This window comes from Melanotaenia boesemani, chromosome 5 (genome assembly GCF_017639745.1).
Source record: "Melanotaenia boesemani isolate fMelBoe1 chromosome 5, fMelBoe1.pri, whole genome shotgun sequence".
Lineage (NCBI taxonomy): Eukaryota > Metazoa > Chordata > Actinopteri > Atheriniformes > Melanotaeniidae > Melanotaenia > Melanotaenia boesemani.
This window is the reverse complement of record NC_055686.1, coordinates 31,484,568-31,505,661: the sequence shown is the minus strand read 5'-3', so window position 1 is coordinate 31,505,661 and position 21,094 is coordinate 31,484,568.

Below are 21,094 nucleotides of genomic sequence, written 5' to 3'. Positions count from 1 at the left end.
GTTGTTTAAAGTTTGAATGGTGTTTCTAGCTGAAAGTATGTAAAAGTAGTAGGAGTTGAAAGAAGCAGAAGTTTTTGAATGAGCTGAAAGGTTTTCAATAGATTTCAATGGCAAAATATTTTTGTTTAAAGTTAAATATTTTAAAAAGTATAAAAGTTATAAATACCAAAAGTCAAAGCAGGAATGTCCTGAACGAGCTGAACGTTTTGATACCAAAATTGTTGAATTAGCACAAAAAATGCAGAAGGAGAAAGGTGCCGAAAAACGGCGGAAGAATATGGAATAATAATAATAAAGAAAAACAGGAAAACTATAGTGTGAATGCTTAACAGCATTCACACAACTAGAAAAAGCTGTTATTGCATAACAGCATGTGTGAATGCTGTCATGCTGAATGATTGAAATAAAATGCTGAAAAATGGCTGAAGATGGTTAAAAAAGGCTGAAATGTCTTTGTTGAAGAAATATTTATTAAGCTGAAGTGAAAAGTTGAAGGATTTAAAGCTCAAACTGGAGTTAAAAGGTGCTGAAAGGGTGAAAGGTTGAAGTGAAATGATTGCTGAAGATGGCTGAAAAGGGCTGAAATATGGTTGTTAAAGAAATATAAAGCTGAAATGAAGAGTTTAACAATTTAAAGCACAAATTGGTGTTTAAATGTAGTTAAAATGGTGTAAAGCTGAACTGAAATGTGCTTATGATAGTCAAACATGGCTGTAACTGGCTGAAGTGTGCTTGCTAAAGCATCAGCTGAAGTAATCATGAAGGTGAAGTAATTGGAAAAAACTAAAATGCTGAAAAGATGGCTGGAGATAGTGAAAGATAGCTGAAATGGGACTTTTGAAAAGTATTTATTAAGCTGAAGTGAGAAGTTGAAGGATGTAAAGCTCAAACTGGACTTTAAAGGTGCTGAAAGGATGAAAGGTTGAAGCGCAAACTGTGCTGCTGTCCGTGGTGCTGTCAGGAGGTGTGTGGACACCCACAACAGACTAATGAAAGCTCAAAGTGGAGTTAAAAGGTGCTGAAAGATTGCTGAAGATGGCTGAAAAATGGTTGTTGAAGAAGTATATATGAAGCTGAAATGAAGAGTTCAACCATTTAAAGCACAAATTGGTGTTTAAATGTAGTTAAAATGGTGGAAAGTTGAACTGAAATGTGCTTAAGATAGTGAAACATGGCTGAAAATGGCTGAAGTCTGCTTGCTGAAGCACCAGCCGAAGTAATCATGAAGCTGAAGTCAATAGTTAAAGGATTTACAGCTGAAAGTGAATATTAAAGGTGCTGAACTGGTTGAATGTAGAGCAAATGATTGTAAAAGGCAGAAAGAGCTGAAAAAGAGGTGAATTGGCAGCTGAAACACAGTCAATCATATAAGTGAGCAGCAAAGGACATGATGAGAGGACAGACAGAGGAGGAGAGATAGAGGAGGACATGTGGCCTACAAGGACAAGGAGGAGACAGGAGAAAAGGACAGAGACATATGTGGACTCATTAGGAGGACAAAACCAGGTGAGAAATCCATAATCTGGATCAATAAGACTGAATGTATGAGGTCAAAGGTCAGCTGGCTCCTAACAGCTGAGAGCACTCAGTGAGTTGTCATGACGACGGCCCCCACCTCAGCTGATAGGCACACAGAGTAGAGACCAGAGCTGCACTGTTCTCATCACTCTGCGCACCTCCCGAACAATTGTTCATTAAAAGAAAACTATAAGAGTTATCCAGATAATTTTTTCACCGTGAGCGCCAGGAGGGTCTGGGGAACGCAGGGATGTAATTTATTTTACTGTAATGCGAACAGAATTTAAATGGTGATGGGTTGAAAACACAGGAGAAATGCACTTTGGGCCCAGAGTCCAGAAGGCCTTTAGAATGGAGTTCAATGGAGGGCGTAGGTAGACTTTAGAGCAGCGTAGCTCAAAATCCGTAGCTCCCAGCTCCATTATCATCCAGGGTTCATTTGTAGCCAAGAAGATTTCCTCCGTTTTGATATATAATTTGTGTCTGTACGATAAACGGTGTAGGAGTTATGAGAGTTTGTTTGAGGAGTGAAAAAAGCTGAAAAATCAGAGTGTGAGACAAGTCCCACAGTTTTAGTGATTTTTAACCTGGCATATCTCATAAACCATAAAAGATATCAAAATTCTGAATAGAAGATTTATAGCCCAGTCCCTTGTGATCAATTTAAACTTTGAATGGAGTCTCTAGCCCAAAGTATGCCGGAGAAGAAAGGTTTCAAAGGAGAGCATGTTTTTGGAGGCTCTGCCAAGATTCCCCATTCATTCCTATGGAAATATGGTGGGTCGAACAACCCTCGATATCTTAAAAAGTTTAATTGATACAGACAACAGGAGTCATAGCAGACATCTACAGGCCGAGCCGATCGATTTGATGTATGAACGGAGTCTGTGGCCCGAACGCTGCGAGAGGAGTAGGCGGACGACCGATGTTCACACCCCAGAGAAGAGGGAAAAACAATTCTATCACTAGAAAAAGCTGTTATTGCATAACAGCAAGTGTGAATGCTGTCATGCTGAATGATTGAAATAAAATGCTGAAAAGTGGCTGAAGATGGTTAAAAAAGGCTGAAATGTCTTTGTTGAATAAGTATTTATTAAGCTGAAGTGAAAAGTTGAAGGATTTAAAGCTCAAAGTGGAGTTAAAGGGTGCTGAAAGTCTGAAAGGTTGAACTGAAATGTGCTTAAGATTGCTGAAGATGGTTGAAAAGAGCTGAAACATGGTTGTTGAAGAAGTATATATGAAGGTGAAATGAAGAGTTCAACAATTTAAAGCACAAATTGCTGTTTAAATGTAGTTAAAATGGTGGAAAGTTGAACTGAAATGTGCTTAAGATTACTGAAGATGGCTGAAAAGGGCTGAAATATGGTTGTTGAAGCAGTATATATGAAGCTTAAGTCAATAGTTGGAAGGATTTAAAGCACAAGCAGGTGTTTAAATGTAGTTAAAAAGGTGGAAAGCTGAACTGAAATGTGCTTAAGATCGCTGAAGATGGCTGAAAAGGGCTGAAATATGGTTGTTGAAGAAGTATATATGAAGCTTAAGTCAGTAGTTGGAAGGATTTAAAGCTCAAACTGGTGTTTAAATGTAGTTAAAATGGTGGAAAGTTTAACTTAAATGTGCTTAAGATAGTTCAACATGGCTGAAAATGGCCGAAGTCTGCTTCCTTAAGCACCAGCTGCAGTAATCATGAAGCTGAAGTAAATAGTTAAAGGATTTACAGCTGAAAGTGAATATTAAAGGTGCTGAACTGGTTGAATGTAGAAGTAATGATTGTAAAAGGCAGAAAGAGCTGAAAAAGAGGTGAATTGGCAGCTTAAACACAGTCCATCATGTAAATGAGCAGCAAAAGACATGATGAGAGGACAGACAGAGGAGGAGAGATAGAGGAGGACATGTGGCCTGTTGTAATGAGATGGACAAGGAGGAGACAGGAGAAGAGGACAGAGGGACATGCCTGGACTCAATAGGAGGCCAAAACCAGGTGAGAAGTCCATGATCTGGATCAATAAAACTGAATGGATTAGGGCAAAGGTCAGCTGGCTCCTAACAGCTGAGAGCAGTCAGTGAGTTGTCATGACGACGGCCCCCACCTCAGCTGATAGGCACACAGAGAAGAGGCCAGAGCTGCACTGTTGTCATCACTCTGCGCACCTCCCGAACAACTGTTCATTAAAAGAAAACTATAAGAGTTATCCAGATAATTTTTTCACCGTGAGCGCCAGGAGGGTCTGGGGAACGCAGGGATGTAATTTATTTTACTGTAATGCGAACAGAATTTAAATGGTGGCGGGTTGAAAACACAGGAGAAATGCACTTTGGGCCCAGAGTCCAGAAGGCCTTTAGAATGGAGTTCAATGGAGGGCGTAGGTAGACTTTAGAGCAGCGTAGCTCAAAATCCGTAGCTCCCAGCTCCATTATCATCCAGGGTTCATTTGTAGCCACGAAGATTTCCTCCGTTTTGATATATAATTTGTGTCTGTACGATAAACGGTGTAGGAGTTATGAGAGTTTGTTTGAGGAGTGAAAAAAGCAGAAAAATCAGAGTGTGAAACAGATATCCAAGTTTTAGTGATTTTTAACCTGGCATATCTCATAAACCATAAAAGATATCAAAATTCTGAATAGAAGATTTATAGCCCAGTCCCTTGTGATCGATTTAAACTTTGAATGGAGTCTCTAGCCCAAAGTATGCAGGAGAAGAAAGGTTTCAAAGGAGACCATGTTTTTGGAGGCTCTGCCAAGATTCCCCATTCATTCCTATGGAGAAATGGTGGGTCGAACAACCCTCGATATCTTAAAAAGTTTAATAGATACAGACAACAGGAGTCATAGCAGACATCTAGAGGCCGAGGTGATCGATTTGATGTATGAACGGAGTCTGTGGCCCAAACGCTGCGAGAGGAGTAGGCGGACGACCGATGTTCACACCCCAGAGAAGAGGGAAAAACAATTCTATCACTAGAAAATGCTGTTATTAGCATAACAGCAAGTGTGAATGCTGTCATGCTGAATGATTGAAATAAAATGCTGAAAAGTGGCTGAAGATGGTTAAAAAAGGCTGAAATGTCTGTTGAATAAGAATTTATTAAGCTGAAGTGAAAAGTTGAAGGATTTAAAGCTCAAAGTGGAATTAAAAGGTGCTGAAAGGCTGAAAGGTTGAACTGAAATGTGCTTAAGTTTGCTGAAGATGGCTGAAAAGGGCTGAAATATGGTTGTTGAAGCAGTATATATAAAGCTTAAGTCAAGTGTTGGAAGGATTTAAAGCACAAGCAGGTGTTTAAATGTACTTAAAAAGGTGGAAAGCTGAACTGAAATGTGCTTAAGATAGTTCAACATGGCTGAAAAGGGCTAAAATATGGTTGTTGAAGCAGTATATAAGAAGCTGAAGTCAATAGTTGGAAGGATTTAAAGCACAATCAGGTGTTTAAATGTAGTTAAAAAGGTGGAAAGCTGAACTGAAATGTGCTTAAGATAGTTCAACATGGCTGAAAAGGGCTGAATTATGGTTGTTGAAGCAGTTTATATGAAGCTTATGTCAATTGTTGGAAGGATTTAAAGCACAAGCAGGTGTTTAAATGTTGTTAAAATGGTGGAAAGATGAACTGAAATGTGCTTAAGACAGTTCAACATGGCTGAAAAGGGCTGACGTCTGGGTGTTGAAGCCTCAGCTGAAGTAATCATGAAGCTGAAGTCAATAGTTAAAGGATTTACAGCTGAAAGTGAATATTAAAGGTGCTGAACTGGTTGAATGTAGAAGTAATCATTGTAAAAGGCAGAAAGAGCTGAAACAGAGTTGAATTGGCAGCTGAAACACAGTCCATCATGTAAGTGAGCAGCAAAGGACATGATGAGAGGACAGACAGAGGAGGAGAGATAGAGGAGTGCATGTGGCCTGTTGTCATGAGAAGGACAAGGAGGAGACAGGAGAAGAGGACAGAGGGACATGCCTGGACTCAATAGGAGGCCAAAACCAGGTGAGAAGTCCATGATCTGGATCAATAAAACTGAATGGATTCAGGTGCAAAGGTCAGCTGCCTCCTAACAGCTGAGAGCACTCAGTGAGTTGTCATGACTACGGCCCCCACCTCAGCTGATAGGCACACAGAGAAGAGACCAGAGCTGCACTGTTCTCATCACTCTGCGCACCTCCCGAACAACTGTTCATTAAAAGAAAACTATAAGAGCTATCCAAATAATTTTTTCACCGTGAGCGCCAGGAGGGTCTGGGGAACGCAGGGATGTGGTTTATTTCACTATAATGTGAACAGAATTTAAATGGTGACGAGATGAAAACACATGAGAACTGCACTTTGGGCCCACAGTCCAGGAGGCCTTTAGAATGGAGTTCAATGGAGGGCGCAGGTAGTCTTTAGAGCAGCGTAGCTCTAAATCCGTAGGTCTGAGCTCCATTATCACCCAGGGTTCATTTGTAGCCAAGAAGATTTCCTCCGTTTTGATATATAATTTGTGTCTGTACGATAAAAGGTGTAGGAGTTATGAGAGTTTGTTTGAGGAGTGAAAAAACCTGAAAAATCAGAGTGTGAGAGAAATCCCACAGTTTTAGTGATTTTTAACCTGGCATATCTCATAAACCATAAAAGATATCAAAATTCTGAATAGAAGATTTATAGCCCAGTCCCTTGTGATCGATTTAAACTTTGAATGGAGTCTCTAGCCCAAAGTATGCAGGAGAAGAAAGGTTTCAAAGGAGACCATGTTTTTGGAGGCTCTGCCAAGATTCCCCATTCATTCCTATGGAGAAATGGTGGGTCGAACAACCCTCGATATCTTAAAAAGTTTAATAGATACAGACAACAGGAGTCATAGCAGACATCTAGAGGCCGAGCCGATCGATTTGATGTATGAACGGAGTCTGTGGCCCAAACGCTGCGAGAGGAGTAGGCGGACGACCGATGTTCACACCCCAGAGAAGAGGGAAAAACAATTCTATCACTAGAAAAAGCTGTTATTGCATAACAGCATGTGTGAATGCTGTCATGCTGAATGATTGGAATAAAATGCTGAAAAGTGGCTGAAGATAGTTAAAAAAGGCTGAAATGTCTTTTTTGAAAAAGTATTTATTAAGCTGAAGTGAAAGGTTGAAGGACTTAAAGCTCAAACTGGAGTTAAAAGGTGCTGAAAGGCTGAAATGTTGAACTGAAATGTGCTTAAGATTGCTGAAGATGGCTGAAAAGGGCTGAATTATGGTTGTTGAAGCAGTATATATGAAGCTTAAGTCAATAGTTTGAAGGATTTAAAGCACAAGCAGGTGTTTAAATGTAGTTTAAAAGGTGGAAAGCTGAACTGAAATGTGCTTAAGATAGTTCAACATGGCTGAAAAGGGCTGAATTATGGTTGTTGAAGAGGTATATATGAAGCTGAAGTCAATAGTTGTTTAAATGTAGTTAAAATGGTGGAAAGTTGAAGTAAAATGTGCTTAAGGTAGTTCAACATTGCTGAAAATGGCTGAAGTGTGCTTGCTGAAGCACCAGCTGAAGTAATCATGAAGCTGAAGTCAATAGTTAAAGGATTTACAGCTGAAAGTGAATATTAAAGGTGCTGAACTGGTTGAATGTAGAAGAAATGATTGTAAAAGGCAGAAAGAGCTGAAACAGAGTTGAATTGGCAGCTGAACCACAGTCCATCATGTAAGTGAGCAGCAAAGGACATGATGGGAGGACAGACAGAGGAGGAGAGATAGAGGAGGACATGTGGCCTCAAGGACAAGGAGGAGACAGGAGAAGAGGACAGAGACATATGTGGACTCATTAGGAGGACAAAACCAGGTGAGAAATCCATAATCTGGATCAATAAGACTGAATGTATGAGGTCAAAGGTCAGCTGGCTCCTAACAGCTGAGAGCACTCAGTGAGTTGTCATGACGACGGCCCCTCACTTAACTGACAAGCAGAGGGCAGAGCTGCACTGTTCCAATCACTCTGCGCACCTCCCGAACCACTGTTCATTAAAAGAAAACTATAAGAGTTGTCCAGATAATTTTTACACCGTGAGTGCCAGGAGGGTCTGGGGAACGCAGGGATGTAATTTATTCATCCCTACTTTGAACAGAATTTAAATGGTGGCGAGTTAAAAACAGAGGAGAAATGCACTTTGACCCAGAATCCTGCCTCTGATTTGAATGGAAGGGTATAGGAGCAAAAGTTGACTTTTCCTCGCTTGGAGAGGCCTAGCTCCAAATCTATAAGTCCCAGCTCTGTCGTGCTTGGTTCTGTTCGAAGCCAACTTAAATTCCTCCGTTTTGATGTATAATTTATGTCTCTACGATGAAAATTGTAGGAGTTATGAGAATTTGTTTGGAGTAGCGGAAGAGGCTGAAAAGCTAGAGGGTGCTAGAGTGGGAGAGATTTTGTTGAAAATGAAAATTTTTATGATATTTAAACTTCCATAAATCCAAAACCGTAAAACATATCGGCAAAAAAAGACATTTTTAAATAGCCCAATCCGTTGTGAGTTGTTTAAAGTTTGAATGGTGTTTCTAGCTGAAAGTATGTAAAAGTAGTAGGAGTTGAAAGAAGCAGAAGTTTTTGAATGAGCTGAAAGGTTTTCAATAGATTTCAATGGCAAAATATTTTTGTTTAAAGTTAAATATTTTAAAAAGTATAAAAGTTATAAATACCAAAAGTCAGAGCAGGAATGTCCTGAACGAGCTGAACGTTTTGATACCAAAATTGTTGAAATAGCACAAAAAATGCAGAAGGAGAAAGGTGCCGAAAAACGGCGGAAGAATATGGAATAATAATAATAAATAAAAACAGGAAAACTATAGTGTGAATGCTTAACAGCATTCACACAACTAGAAAAAGCTGTTATTGCATAACAGCATGTGTGAATGCTGTCATGCTGAATGATTGAAATAAAATGCTGAAAAAGTGGCTGAAGATGGTTAATAAAGGCTGAAATGTCTTTGTTGAATAAGTATTTATTAAGCTGAAGTGAAAAGTTGAAGGATTTAAAGCTCAAAGTGGAGTTAAAAGGGTGCTGAAAGGTCTGAAAGGTTGAACTGAAATGATTGCTTAAGATTGCTGAAGATGGCTGAAAAGGGCTGAAACTATGGTTGTTGAAGAAGTATATATGAAGGCTGAAATGAAGAGTTTCAACAATTTAAAGCACAAATTGGCTGTTTAAATGTAGTTAAAATGGTGGAAAGTTGAACTGAAATGTGCTTAAGATAGTGAAACATGGCTGAAAATGGCTGAAGTCTGCTTGCTGAAGCACCAGCCGAAGTAATCATGAAGCTGAAGTCAATAGTTAAAGGATTTACAGCTGAAAGTGAATATTAAAGGTGCTGAACTGGTTGAATGTAGAGCAAATGATTGTAAAAGGCAGAAAGAGCTGAAAAAGAGGTGAACTGGCAGCTGAAACACAGTCAATCATATAAGTGAGCAGCAAAGGACATGATGAGAAGACAGACAGAGGAGGAGAGATAGAGGAGGACATGTGGCCTCAAGGACAAGGAAGAGACAGGAGAAGAGGACAGAGACATATGTGGACTCATTAGGAGGACAAAACCAGGTGAGAAATCCATAATCTGGATCAATAAGACTGAATGTATGAGGTCAAAGGTCAGCTGGCTCCTAACAGCTGAGAGCACTCAGTCAGTTGTCATGACAACAGCCCCTCACTTAACTGACAGGCACAGACTGGGAAAAGAGCAGAGCAGAACTGCCGAATCACTCTGCGCACCTCTCGAACTCCTCGCTCCTGACAGAAAACTTTAGGAGATATCCAAATAATTCTTTCACCGTGAGCGCCAGGAGGGTCTGAGGAAGGCAGGGATGTAATTTATTCATCCCTACTTTGAACAGAATTTAAATGGTGGCGAGTTAAAAACAGAGGAGAAATGCACTTTGACCCAGAATCCTGCCTCTGATTTGAATGGAAGGGTATAGGAGCAAAAGTTGACTTTTGCTTGCTTGGAGAGGCGTAACTCAAAATCTATAAGTCCCAGCTCTGTCGTGCTTGGTTCTATTCGAAGCCAACTTAAATTCCTCCGTTTTGATGTATAATGTATGTCTCTACGATGAAAATTGTAGGAGTTATGAGAATTTGTTTGAGTGGCGGAACAGGCTGAAAAGCTAGAGGGCGCTAGAGTGACAAGAGATTTTGTTGAAAATCAAGATTTTGATGATTTTTAAACTTCCATAAATCCAAAACCGTAAAACATATCGGCAAAAAAAGTCATTTTTAAATAGCCCAATCCATTGTGAGTTGTTTAAAGTTTGAATGGTGTTTCTAGCTGAAAGTATGTAAAAGTAGTAGGAGTTGAAAGAAGCGGAAGTTTTTGAATGAGCTGAAACGTTTTCCATTGATTTCAATGGCAAAATATTTTTGTTTAAAGTTAAATATTTTAAAAAGTATAAAAGTTATAAATACCAAAAGTCAGAGCAGGAATGTCCTGAACGAGCTGAACGTTTTGATACCAAAATTGTTGAAATAGCACAAAAAATGCGGAAGGAGGAAGGTGCCTAAAAACGGCGGAAGAATAATAATAATAACTAGAAAAAGCTGTTATTGCATAACAGCATGTGTGAATGCTGTCATGCTGAATGATTGAAATAAAATGCTGAAAAATGGCTGAAGATGGTTAAAAAAGGCTGAAATGTCTTTGTTGAAGAAATATTTATTAAGCTGAAGTGAAAAGTTGAAGGATTTAAAGCTCAAACTGGAGTTAAAAGGTGCTGAAAGGGTGAAAGGTTGAAGTGAAATGATTGCTGAAGATGGCTGAAAAGGGCTGAAATATGGTTGTTAAAGAAATATAAAGCTGAAATGAAGAGTTTAACAATTTAAAGCACAAATTGGTGTTTAAATGTAGTTAAAATGGTGTAAAGCTGAACTGAAATGTGCTTATGATAGTCAAACATGGCTGTAACTGGCTGAAGTGTGCTTGCTAAAGCATCAGCTGAAGTAATCATGAAGGTGAAGTAATTGGAAAAAACTAAAATGCTGAAAAGATGGCTGGAGATAGTGAAAGATAGCTGAAATGGGACTTTTGAAAAGTATTTATTAAGCTGAAGTGAGAAGTTGAAGGATGTAAAGCTCAAACTGGACTTTAAAGGTGCTGAAAGGATGAAAGGTTGAAGCGCAAACTGTGCTGCTGTCCGTGGTGCTGTCAGGAGGTGTGTGGACACCCACAACAGACTAATGAAAGCTCAAAGTGGAGTTAAAAGGTGCTGAAAGATTGCTGAAGATGGCTGAAAAATGGTTGTTGAAGAAGTATATATGAAGCTGAAATGAAGAGTTCAACCATTTAAAGCACAAATTGGTGTTTAAATGTAGTTAAAATGGTGGAAAGTTGAACTGAAATGTGCTTAAGATAGTGAAACATGGCTGAAAATGGCTGAAGTCTGCTTGCTGAAGCACCAGCCGAAGTAATCATGAAGCTGAAGTCAATAGTTAAAGGATTTACAGCTGAAAGTGAATATTAAAGGTGCTGAACTGGTTGAATGTAGAGCAAATGATTGTAAAAGGCAGAAAGAGCTGAAAAAGAGGTGAATTGGCAGCTGAAACACAGTCAATCATATAAGTGAGCAGCAAAGGACATGATGAGAGGACAGACAGAGGAGGAGAGATAGAGGAGGACATGTGGCCTCAAGGACAAGGAGGAGACAGGAGAAAGAGGACAGAGACATATGCTGGACTCATTAGGAGGACAAAACCAGGTGAGAAATCCATAATCTGGATCAATAAGACTGAATGTATGAGGTCAAAGGTCAGCTGGCTCCTAACAGCTGAGAGCAGCTCAGTGAGTTGTCATGACGACGGCCCCCACCTCAGCTGATAGGCACACAGAGTAAGAGACCAGAGCTGCACTGTTCTCATCACTCTGCGCACCTCCCGAACAATTGTTCATTAAAAGAAAACTATAAGAGTTATCCAGATAATTTTTTCACCGTGAGCGCCAGGAGGGTCTGGGGAACGCAGGGATGTAATTTATTTTACTGTAATGCGAACAGAATTTAAATGGTGATGGGTTGAAAACACAGGAGAAATGCACTTTGGGCCCAGAGTCCAGAAGGCCTTTAGAATGGAGTTCAATGGAGGGCGTAGGTAGACTTTAGAGCAGCGTAGCTCAAAATCCGTAGCTCCCAGCTCCATTATCATCCAGGGTTCATTTGTAGCCAAGAAGATTTCCTCCGTTTTGATATATAATTTGTGTCTGTACGATAAACGGTGTAGGAGTTATGAGAGTTTGTTTGAGGAGTGAAAAAAGCTGAAAAATCAGAGTGTGAAACAGATATCCAAGTTTTAGTGATTTTTAACCTGGCATATCTCATAAACCATAAAAGATATCAAAATTCTGAATAGAAGATTTATAGCCCAGTCCCTTGTGATCGATTTAAACTTTGAATGGAGTCTCTAGCCCAAAGTATGCAGGAGAAGAAAGGTTTCAAAGGAGACCATGTTTTTGGAGGCTCTGCCAAGATTCCCCATTCATTCCTATGGAAAAATGGTGGGTCGAACAACCCTCGATATCTTAAAAAGTTTAATAGATACAGACAACAGGAGTCATAGCAGACATCTACAGGCCGAGCCGATCGATTTGATGTATGAACGGAGTCTGTGGGCCGAACGCTGCGAGAGGAGTAGGCGGACGACCGATGTTCACACCCCAGAGAAGAGGGAAAAACAATTCTATCACTAGAAAAAGCTGTTATTGCATAACAGCATGTGTGAATGCTGTCATGCTGAATGATTGAAATAAAATGCTGAAAAGTGGCTGAAGATGGTTAAAAAAGGCTGAAATGTCTGTTGAATAAGAATTTATTAAGCTGAAGTGAAAAGTTGAAGGATTTAAAGCTCAAAGTGGAATTAAAAGGTGCTGAAAGGCTGAAAGGTTGAACTGAAATGTGCTTAAGTTTGCTGAAGATGGCTGAAAAGGGCTGAAATATGGTTGTTGAAGCAGTATATATAAAGCTTAAGTCAAGTGTTGGAAGGATTTAAAGCACAAGCAGGTGTTTAAATGTACTTAAAAAGGTGGAAAGCTGAACTGAAATGTGCTTAAGATAGTTCAACATGGCTGAAAAGGGCTGAATTATGGTTGTTGAAGCAGTATATATGAAGCTGAAGTCAATAGTTGGAAGGATTTAAAGCACAATCAGGTGTTTAAATGTAGTTAAAAAGGTGGAAAGCTGAACTGAAATGTGCTTAAGATAGTTCAACATGGCTGAAAAGGGCTGAATTATGGTTGTTGAAGAGGTATATATGAAGCTTAAGTCAATAGTTAGAAGGATCTAAAGCACAAGCAGGTGTTTAAATGTGGTTAAAAAGGTGGAAAGCTGAACTGAAATGTGCCTAAGACAGTTGAACATGGCTGAAAAGGGCTGAATTATGGTTGTTGAAGAGGTATATATGAAGCTTAAGTCAATAGTTGGAAGGATTTAAAGCACAAGCAGGTGTTTAAATGTAGTTAAAATGGTGGAAAGCTGAACTGAAATGTGCTGAAGATCGCTGAAGATGGCTGAAAAGGGCTGAATTATGGTTGTTGAAGAAGTATATATGAAGCTGAAGTCAGTAGTTGGAAGGATTTAAAGCACAAGCAGGTGTTTAAATGTAGTTAAAATGGTGGAAAGTTGAACTGAAATGTGCTTAAGATAGTTCAACATGGCTGAAATGGCTGAAGTCTCCTTGCTGAAGCACCAGCTGAAGTAATCATGTAGCTGAAGTCAATAGTTAAAGGATTTAAAGCTGAAAGTGAATGTTAAAGATGCTGAACTGGTTTAATGTAGAATAAATCATTGTAAAAGGCAGAAAGAGCTGAACCAGAGTTGAATTGGCAGCTGAAACACAGTCCATCATGTAAGTGAGCAGCAAAGGACATGATGAGAGGACAGACAGAGGAGGAGAGATAGGAGGAGGACATGTGGCCTGTTGTAATGAGAAGGCCAAGGAAGAGACAGGAGAAGAGGACAGAGGGACATGCCTGGACTGAATAGGAGGCCAAAACCAGGTGAGAAGTCCATGATCTGGATCAATAAAGCTGAATGAATTAGGTCAAAGGTCAGCTGGCTGCTCACAGCTGAGAGCAGTCAGTGAGTCGTCATGACAACAGCCCCCTCACTTAACTGACAAGCAGAGAGCAGAACTGCACTGTTCCAATCACTTTGCGCACCTCCCGAACAACTGCTTCATTAAAAGAAAACTATGAAAGTTATCCAAATAATTTTTTCACCGTGAGCGCCAGGAGGGTCTGGGGAACGCAGGGATGTGGTTTATTTTACTGTAATGTGAACAGAATTTAAATGGTGACAAGTTAAAAACACATGAGAAATGCATTTTCCTCTTAGAATCCAGATTTGAATGGAAGTCTATGGGAGCAAAAGTAGACTTTTCCTCGCTTGGAGAGGCATAGCTCGAGATCTGTAAATCCCAGCTCTGTCATTCTTGGTTCTCTTCGAAGCCAACTAAAATTCCTCCGTTTTGATGTATAATTTATGTCTCTACGACGAAAGTTGTAGGAGTTATGAGAATTTGTTTGGAGTAGTGGAACAGGCTGAAAGGTTAGAGTGAGACCTAGAGTGGGAGAGAGTGGAGTGAACATTCTAAAAGTTATTGATTTTTAAACTGCCATAAATCAATAACGCTGAAAGATATCAAAAAGTTGAATACAAGTTTAATAGCCCAATCCCTTGTGAGTTGTTTAAAGTTTGAATGGTGTTTCTAGCTGAAAGTATGTAGAAGTAGTAGGAGTTGAAAGAGGTGGAAGTTTTGAAGCAGTTGAAGGCTGAAGAGCTGAAATGCCATTCATTTCAATGGGAGCAAAAAATCAATAAATGATCAATAACTTGAAAAGTTGAACAGATATCAAAAAGTTGAATACAAGCAGGAATCTCCTGAACGAGCTGAACGTTTTGATACCAAAATTGTTGAAATAGGCTGAAGCTAGCTGAAGTTATAGCGTGACGAAAAAACGGCGGAAGAATAATAAGAATAATAAATAAAAACAGGAAAACTATAGTGTGAATGCTTAAAAGCATTCACACAACTAGAAAATGCTGTTATTAGCATAACAGCAAGTGTGAATGCTGTCATGCTGAATGATTGAAATAAAATGCTGAAAAGTGGCTGAAGATGGTTAAAAAAGGCTGAAATGTCTGTTGAATAAGAATTTATTAAGCTGAAGTGAAAAGTTGAAGGATTTAAAGCTCAAAGTGGAATTAAAAGGTGCTGAAAGGCTGAAAGGTTGAACTGAAATGTGCTTAAGTTTGCTGAAGATGGCTGAAAAGGGCTGAAATATGGTTGTTGAAGCAGTATATATAAAGCTTAAGTCAAGTGTTGGAAGGATTTAAAGCACAAGCAGGTGTTTAAATGTACTTAAAAAGGTGGAAAGCTGAACTGAAATGTGCTTAAGATAGTTCAACATGGCTGAAAAGGGCTAAAATATGGTTGTTGAAGAAGTATATGAAGGTGAAATGAAGAGTTCAACAATATAAAGCACAAATTGGTGTTTAAATGTAGTTAAAAAGGTGGAAAGCTGAACTTAAATGTGCTGAAGACAGTTCAACATGGCTGAAAATGGCTGAAGTCTGGGTGTTGAAGCCTCAGTTGAAGTAATCATGAAGCTGAAGTCAATAGTTAAAGTATTTAAAGCTGAATGATTGTACTGAAATGCTGAAAAGATGGCTGAAGATAGTGAAAGATAGCTGAAATGTGACTTTTGAAGAAGTATTTATTAAGCTGAAGTGAAAAGTTTAAGTATTTAAAGCTCAAAGGGGAGTTAAAAGGTGCTGAAAGGGTGAAAGGTTAAAGTGAAATGTGCTTAAGATTGCTGAAGATGGCTGAAAAGAGCTGAGATATGGTTGATGACGCAGTATATATGAAGTTGAAATGAAGAGTTCAACAATTTAAAGCACAAATTGCTGTTTAAATGTAGTTAAAATGGTGGAAAGTTGAACTGAAATGTGCTTAAGATAGTCAAACATAGCTGTAAATGGCTGAAGTCTGCTTGCTGAAGCACCAGCTGAAGTAATCATGAAGCTGAAGTCAACAGTTAAAGGATTTAAAGCTGAAAGTGAATGTTAAAGGTGCTGTACTGGTTGAATGTAGAAGAAATGATTGTAAAAGGCAGAAAGAGCTGAAACAGAGTTGAATTGGCAGCTGAACCACAGTCCATCATGTAAGTGAGCAGCAAAGGACATGATGAGAGGACAGACAGAGGAGGAGAGATAGAGGAGGACATGTGGCCTGTTGTAATGTGAAGGACAAGGAGGAGACAGGAGAAGAGGACAGAGGGACATGCCTGGACTCAATAGGAGGCCAAAACCAGGTGAGAAGTCCATGATCTGGATCAATAAAACTGAATGAATTAGGTGAAAGGTCAGCTGGCTGCTCACAGCTGAGAGCAGTCAGTGAGTCGTCATGACAACGGCCCCTCACTTAGCTGACAAGCAGAGAGCAGAGCTGCACTGTTCCAATCACTTTGCGCACCTCCTGAACAACTGTTCATTAAAAGAAAACTATAAGAGTTATCCAAATAATTTTTTCACCGTGAGCGCCAGGAGGGTCTGGGGAACGCAGGGATGTGGTTTATTTTACTGTAATGTGAACAGAATTTAAATGGTGACAAGTTAAAAACACATGAGAAATGCATTTTCCTCTTAGAATCCAGATTTTAATGGAAGTCTATGGGAGCAAAAGTAGACTTTTCCTCGCTTGGAGAGGCATAGCTAAAAATCTGTAAATCCCAGCTCTGTCATTCTTGGTTCTATTCGAAGCCAACTAAAATTCCTCCGTTTTGATGTATAATTTATGTCTCTACGACGAAAGTTGTAGGAGTTATGAGAATTTGTTTGGAGTAGTGGAACATGCTGAAAGGTTAGAGTGAGGGCTAGAGTGGGAGAGAGTGGAGTGAACATTCTAAAAGTTATTGATTTTGAAACTGCCACAAATCAATAATGCTAAAAGATATCAATAAGTTGAATACAAGTTTAATAGCCCAATCCCTTGTGAGTTGTTTAAAGTTTGAATGGTGTTTCTAGCTGAAAGTATGTAGAAGTAGTAGGAGTTGAAAGAGGTGGAAGTTTTGAAGCAGTTGAAGGCTGAAGAGCTGAAATGCCATTCATTTCAATGGGAGCAGAAAATCAATAAATGATCAATAACTTGAAAAGTTGAACAGATATCAAAAAGTTGAATACAAGCACCCCTCTCCTGAACGAGCTGAACGTTTTGATACCAAAATTGTTGAAATTGGCTGAAGCTAGCTGAAGTTATAGCGTGCCGAAAAACGGCGGAAGAATAATAATAATAAAGAAAAACAGGAAAACTATAGTGTGAATGCTTAAAAGCATTCACACAACTAGAAACAGCTGTTATTAGCATAACAGCATGTGTGAATGCTGTCATGCTGAATGATTGGAATAAAATGCTGAAAAGTGGCTGAAGATGGTTGAAAAAGGCTGAAATGTCTTTGTTGAAGAAGGATTTATTAAGCTGAAGTGAAAAGTTGAAGGACCTAAAGCTCAAAGTGGAGTGAAAAGGTGCTGAAAGGCTGAAAGGTTGAAAGGTTGACCTGAAATGTGCTTAAGATTGCTGAAGATGGCTGAAAAGGGCTGAAATATGGTTGTTGAAGAAGTGTATATGAAGCTTAAGTCAATAGTTGGAAGGAATTAAAGCTCAAACTGGTGTTTAAATGTAGTTTAAATGGTAGAAAGCTGAAGTGAAATGTGCTTAAGATAGTTCAACAAGGCTGAAAATGGATGAAGTCTGGGTGTTGAAGCATCAGCTGAAGTAATCATGAAGCTGAAGTCAAAAGTTAAAGTATTTAAAGTTCAAACAGAATATTAAAGGTGCTGAACCGGTTGAATGCAGAAGAAGTCATTGTAAAAGGCAGAAAGAGCTGAAACAGAGTTGAATTGGCAGCTTAAACACAGTCCATCATGTAAGTGAGCAGCAAAGGACATGATGGGAGGACAGACAGAGGAGGAGAGATAGAGGAGGACATGTGGCCTGTTGTAATGTGAAGGACAAGGAGGAGACAGGAGAAGAGGACAGAGGGACATGCCTGGACTCAATAGGAGGCCAAAACCAAGTGAGAAGTCCATGATCTGGATCAATAAAACTGAATGAATTAGGTGAAAGGTCAGCTGGCTGCTCACAGCTGAGAGCAGTCAGTGAGTCGTCATACAACGGCCCCTCACTTAACTGACAAGCAGAGAGCAGAGCTGCACTGTTCTCATCACTCTGCGCACCTCCCGAACAACTGTTCATTAAAAGAAAACTATAAGAGTTATCCAGAATAATTTTTACACCGTGAGTGCCAGGAGGGTCTGGGGAACGCAGGGATGTGGTTTATTTTACTGTAATGTGAACAGAATTTAAATGGTGACAAGTTAAAAACACATGAGAAATGCATTTTCCTCTTAGAATCCAGATTTGAATGGAAGTCTATGGGAGCAAAAGTAGACTTTTCCTCGCTTGGAGAGGCATAGCTCGAGATCTGTAAATCCCAGCTCTGTCATTCTTGGTTCTGCTTCGAAGCCAACTTAAATTCCTCCGTTTTGATGTATAATTTATGTCTCTACGACGAAAGTTGTAGGAGTTATGAGAATTTGTTTGGAGTAGTGGAACAGGCTGAAAGGTTAGAGTGAGACCTAGAGTGGGAGAGAGTGGAGTGAACATTCTAAAAGTTATTGATTTTTAAACTGCCATAAATCAATAACGCTAAAAGATATCAATAAGTTGAATACAAGTTTAATAGCCCAATCCCTTGTGAGTTGTTTAAAGTTTGAATGGTGTTTCTAGCTGAAAGTATGCTGAAGTTATAAGAGCTGAAAGAGCTGAAATTTTTGAAGCAGTTGAAGGCTGAACAGCTGAAGTGCCATTCATTTCAATGGGAGCTGAAGATCAATAAATGATCAATAACTTGAAAAGTTGAACAGATGTCAAAAATTTGAATAGAAGCAGGAATCTCCTGAACGAGCTGAACATTTTGATACCAAAATTGTTGAAATCGGCTGAAGCTAGCTCAAGTTATAACGTGCCGAAAAACGGCGGAAGAATAATAATAATAAAGAGAAACAGGAAAACTATAGTGTGAATGCTTGAAAGCATTCACACAACTAGAAAATGCTGTTATTGCATAACAGCAAGTGTGAATGCCTTTCATGCTGAACGATCGGACTGAAATGCTCAAAGATGGTCAAAGAAGGTTAAAAAAGGCTGAAATGTCTTTTTTGAAGAAGTATTTATCAAGCTGAAGTGAGAAGTTGAAGGATTTAAAGGTCAAAGTGGAGTTAAAAGGTGGTGAAAGGGTGAAAGGTTTAAGTGAAATGCGCTTAAGATTGCTGAAGATGGCTGAAAAGGGATGAAATATTGTTGTTGAAGAAATATATATGAAGCCCAAGTCAATAGATGGAAGGATTTAAAGCTCAAACTGGTGTTTAAATGTCGTTAAAATGGTGTAAAGTTGAAGTAAAAAGTGCTTAAGATAGTTCAACATAGCTGAAAATGGCTGAAGTCTGCTTGCTGAAGCATCAACTGAAGTAATCAGGAAGCTGAAGTCAATAGTTAAAGTATTTAAAGCTTAAACTGAATATTAAAGGCGCTGAACAGGTTGAATGTAGAGCAAATCACAGTAAAAGGCAGAAAGAGCTGAAACAGAGTTGAAGTGGCAGCTTAAACACAGTCCATCATGTAAGTGAGCAGCAAAGGACATGATGAGAGGACAGACAGAGGAGGAGAGATAGAGGAGGACATGTGGCCTGTTGTAATGAGATGGACAAGGAGGAGACAGGAGAAGAGGACAGAGGGACATGCCTGGACTCAATAGGAGGCCAAAACCAGGTGAGAAGTCCATGATCTGGATCAATAAAACTGAATGGAATTAGGGCAAAGGTCAGCTGGCTCCTAACAGCTGAGAGCAGTCAGTGAGTTGTCATGACGACGGCCCCCACCTCAGCTGATAGGCACACATAGAAGAGACCAGAGCTGCACTGTTCTCATCACTCTGCGCACCTCCCGAACAACTGTTCATTAAAAGAAAACTATAAGAGTTATCCAAATAATTTTTTCACCGTGAGCGCCAGGAGGGTCTGGGGAACGCAGGGATGTGGTTTATTTTACTGTAATGCGAACAGAATTTAAATGGTGGCAAGTTGAAAACACATGAGAAATGCACTTTGGGCCCAGAGTCCAAGAGGCCTTTAGAATGGAGTTCAATGGAGGGCGCAGGTAGACTTTAGAGCAGCGTAGCTCAAAATCCGTAGCTCCCAGCTCCATTATCATCCAGGGTTCATTTGTAGCCAAGAAGATTTCCTCCGTTTTGATATATAATTTGTGTCTGTACGATAAACGGTGTAGGAGTTATGAGAGTTTGTTTGAGGAGTGAAAAAAGCTGAAAAATCAGAGTGTGAAACAGATATCCAAGTTTTAGTGATTTTTAACCTGGCATATCTCATAAACCATAAAAGATATCAAAATTCTGAATAGAAGATTTATAGCCCAGTCCCTTGTGATCGATTTAAACTTTGAATGGAGTCTCTAGCCCAAAGTATGCAGGAGAAGAAAGGTTTCAAAGGAGACCATGTTTTTGGAGGCTCTGCCAAGATTCCCCATTCATTCCTATGGAGAAATGGTGGGTCGAACAACCCTCGATATCTTAAAAAGTTTAATAGATACAGACAACAGGAGTCATAGCAGACATCTACAGGCCGAGCCGATCGATTTGATGTATGAACGGAGTCTGTGGCCCGAACGCTGCGAGAGGAGTAGGCGGACGACCGATGTTCACACCCCAGAGAAGAGGAGAAAATCCAATTCTATCACTAGAAAAAGCTGTTATTGCATAACAGCAAGTGTGAATGCTGTCATGCTGAATGATTGAAATAAAATGCTGAAAAGTGGCTGAAGATGGTTAAAAAAGGCTGAAATGTCTTTGTTGAATAAGTATTTATTAAGCTGAAGTGAAAAGTTGAAGGATTTAAAGCTCAAAGTGGAGTTAAAGGGTGCTGAAAGTCTGAAAGGTTGAACTGAAATGTGCTTAAGATTGCTGAAGATGGTTGAAAAGAGCTGAAACATGGTTGTTGAAGAAGTATATATGAAGGTGAAATGAAGAGTTCAACAATTTAAAGCACAAATTGCTGTTTAAATGTAGTTAAAATGGTGGAAAGTTGAACTGAAATGTGCTTAAGATTACTGAAGATGGCTGAAAAGGGCTGAAATATGGTTGTTGAAGCAGTATATATGAAGCTTAAGTCAATAGTTGGAAGGATTTAAAGCACAAGCAGGTGTTTAAATGTAGTTGAAAAGGTGGAAAGCTGAACTGAAATGTGCTTAAGATCCCTGAAGATGACTGAAATATGGTTGTTGAAGAAGTATATATGAAGCTTAAGTCAGTAGTTGGAAGGATTTAAAGCTCAAACTGGTGTTTAAATGTAGTTAAAATGGTGGAAAGTTGAACTGAAATGTGCTTAAGATTACTGAAGATGGCTGAAAAGGGCTGAAATATGGTTGTTGAAGAAGTATATATGAAGCTTAAGTCAATAGTTGGAAGGATTTAAAGCACAAGCAGGTGTTTAAATGTAGTTAAAAAGGTGGAAAGCTGAACTGAAATGTGCTTAAG